The 3,445-nt window shown below is 36.4% G+C and overlaps 1 pseudogene; it reads left to right on the top strand.

Moving 5' to 3' along the window:
- The first annotated feature begins 221 nt into the window (after positions 1–221).
- On the top strand, positions 222–2,200 carry LOC105556406 (annotated as a pseudogene).
- Positions 2,201–3,445: the final 1,245 nt, after the last annotated feature.

Genomic DNA, 3,445 nt, shown 5'->3' with positions numbered 1-3,445 from the left:
TTTCCAGAAATAGTTCGTGGAGGAAACGTGGATTTTCGTCTCTTTTCGGAATCACGTCATTGATTGGATGGTTCACAAGCAAAATCGTCGACGTTGAAGTGAAGTCGAATTACTGTAAGTCTTGCGAGCACTGAAAGAGTAAATCTGGAACAGCTGAGTATGAAGAATGGCTCAAAACACACCGATCAATGTCAATCGAACCATGAAGGCCATCTGGTAAGATGGAGGTAGACGCTGTCGTCGAGATATTTAAACGCTCCGAAACTTTGCGCGGCATCAAATATGCAAACTACATCGGTGATGGTGACAGCAAAACTTTCAAGGGCATGATGGAGAAAAATCCGTACGAAAATTTTGAAGTGCAAAAGAAAGAGTGTATTGATCATATACAAAAGAGAATGGGCACTCGATTGAGAAATCTAAAAAAAAAGTGAAAGGCCTCGGAGGAAAAGCCAAATTAATTGACCAATTGACAATTTATTATGGCTTGGCAATACAGCGGAATCCGAACTCCTTGGAAAATATGAAAAATGAAATTTGGGCGACCTTATTTCATAAAATGTCAACCGACGAAAATCCGCAGCACGAGAAGTGCTCAGAGTCTTGGTGTGACTGGAAGAAGGCGCAAGCAGCGGATTCGTTAAACACCTTCCATCATAAACTGCCGTTATCGAAGGAAGTTTTTCAAGCTATCAAACCGATTTATGAGGAACTAAGCCGTGACGAGTTGCTAAATCGTTGCTTGGGAGACTACACGCAAAAACAGCAACGAAAGTTTCAATGCTACTGTTTGGAACTTGGCTCCTAAGTCCTACTCAAGTGGCAAAAAAGTTTTAAATATAGCGACTGATATTGCTGTGTGCAATTTTAACGACGGTCTGACTAATATTCTGCGAATTATGAAAGTTTTAGAGATGGATATTGGCCTTCAAGCATACAATTTTTGTCTTGAAGCCGATGCTATGCGCATCAAGCACGCCGAGCTGTCTTTGACAGTTGCGGCAAAAGAGACACGCACGGGCATAAAATCGACGAGGAAAGAAAATGTGGAAGAATATTTGAGCAGGGAAGGGCAGCTTTATGGTCCTGGGATAGCAGATTAATGGTAAAAAATTTTAAACAGTCAAATTTTTCATTTTTTCACGTCCATAACACATCTCAAAACTTTAAAGGCGTTTCTCTTGAAACACGATTTTTTAAAATGGCACGCAGCATAATTCCAACAATTTTCATTCTATTCACTCTAACTTTTGACCATATCTTTAAAATAATATTCCGAAGAGAAGTACGTACGGGATTTTCGATAAGTTGATTTTAACATTATTTATGGACAAATGATTACCTCTCTTTTTGTCAAAAATTGAATTTTTTACTTCAAATGCTCGCCAATTACATAAAACTTTATGTTTTCAAAATCTCCTACGTATTTCTCTAGCTATACTCATATAGATTAAGAGAAAATTTTTTGTCTTTTTCCAGATTCAAATTTGCGTCAGTTACACTGCGTGCCACAGAGCGCCTTAAATTCAACATACCTCGCGAGAATGGCTCCAGCGTCGCCGTTTTGGACTATTTTTTAATAAATATTTCTTTTTTTAACACTTAAAGACATGGTTGATAACATTCTTGAATATTAATATCCTCTTACTATATCTTCCATCCAAAAAAATCGCAAAAAGCGATTTATTTTAGACTTTTACTGTGGTGTTACCCCTTAAATATTGTTTTGTCAAACGGACTGATCGCCCGCTGTACTCGACTCTAATACCGTAGCGACGGCCAAATTAACGTCGAGTCACACCGAGGACTTTCGCAACCGCCGGCGAAACCGAAAATATTGTTAAAATTCGTCCGATAATCCGACAAACGGTCGCTCGGACGAAACGGTTGACTCTGAAAGTCAGTCATCTTAACCCTGTGCATACGGACTGGGACGAAAACGACCCGAGCGAAATTTCATTCGAGAATTCCCGGAAAACCAAGAACGGGAGGGGGTCGGCTCCCCTCCCTAAAAAAACTCAGTGTCGGTAGGGACCTACAGACGAAGCCCAGCCGTCTTTCGTCAGTTAGTCTCTGAGCTACAGCCGGAGGAAGTTGAGCGCTCGGCGAAAACGACCCAGTCTGTAGGGCGCGTTAGTAAAAAGTGATTTTAGCGCATCCATTTTTTTTACTGTCAAAAGCCTCCAAACAGTGCACTAAGATATGTAAATAAATATTTTAATTTGTAGAATTTTTTTGTCCAAAAAGTAATTTTTATTCAAAAATGGATATAAATATATAATATATAGATAAATATATGTATATGAAAGGGCAGTTTTCGGAACATTTTTTACTATGCAACGGCAGTTTTCAGGACTTTTGGCAGTTCTCAGGTCGGTCCTGAAAATTCTGCCCATGAAGTGGCAGTTTCCAGGACCGTCCTGAATTGTGCCTATCAGAATATTTTATATAGAAGGTCCTGAATTATACCTTTATATCGAATAGCTTTATCTATAATTTATAGAAAGGCCTTAATTCAATAATATGCATATATGTAGATAAGGAATATATTTGTGTAGATACATTTAGACACGGGTATTGCATCTATGTATCTACATGCAATGACTATGTATACAGTAGTTTAGAATGTATCTTAGTGATATAAAAATAGGACCTGAAAAATGCTGTTCTATATATCTATAATAATCAGTTTCGTTTAAAACTAAAATGCATCATAAAAATACGTCTATATCCCATGAGACAATGTTACAAAAACATGAATAATTTTTTATTTGTACCACAATCAAAGTTCCGCGTATAACTTAGAAAAACATAACTTACCTTTTATAGTACTGTAAGAAATTTATGGACTTAAATTAAAAAATTGGGAACAATTTACACTGTTGACAAAATAATAGCTAACATTCCGAATATAGAAATATTATGCATAGCACGAACTACAAAAGTCTACATGTCGGATATTAGAAGAGAATTTAGAAATTTCATTTTATATTGCAAAAATATGTAGAGACATATATTATTCACCACTACAATCTGAAATATAGACTAGAAGTTTGAAAAACTTTTTAATATTTCAAAAGTCGCAAACGCTATTTTTATTGTTTTAATTGTCTCCTAATAGCACATACACGTGAATTAACGTTGTTTACAATTGAGTTCCGCTGTTGCTCTATAATTTCGAAATTTAAGAATGCAACAAGAGATCTTACGTATGCAATTTCTGCAAAAATTTTCGTAATAATAACGTGTACAATTTGATTCAAATGTAGAGTCCGTTTACCGCATCTTTCAAATGGACGTTCAAAGTTCTCAAGGCCAACTCGAAAACTTTCACTTGTTCCGAAAACTGCCGTTGCGTAGTTAAAAGTGAACCGAAAACTACCCTTATATCTGTATGTACATCGTTCTATGTCTATATCTGTACTTATTTAATCTGTAAGTTAAT

Source organism: Vollenhovia emeryi, unplaced genomic scaffold (assembly GCF_000949405.1).
Source record: "Vollenhovia emeryi isolate VEMERY1.0 unplaced genomic scaffold, V.emery_V1.0 DF940052.1, whole genome shotgun sequence".
Classification (NCBI taxonomy): domain Eukaryota; kingdom Metazoa; phylum Arthropoda; class Insecta; order Hymenoptera; family Formicidae; genus Vollenhovia; species Vollenhovia emeryi.
This window is presented reverse-complemented; position numbering and strand designations above follow the sequence as displayed.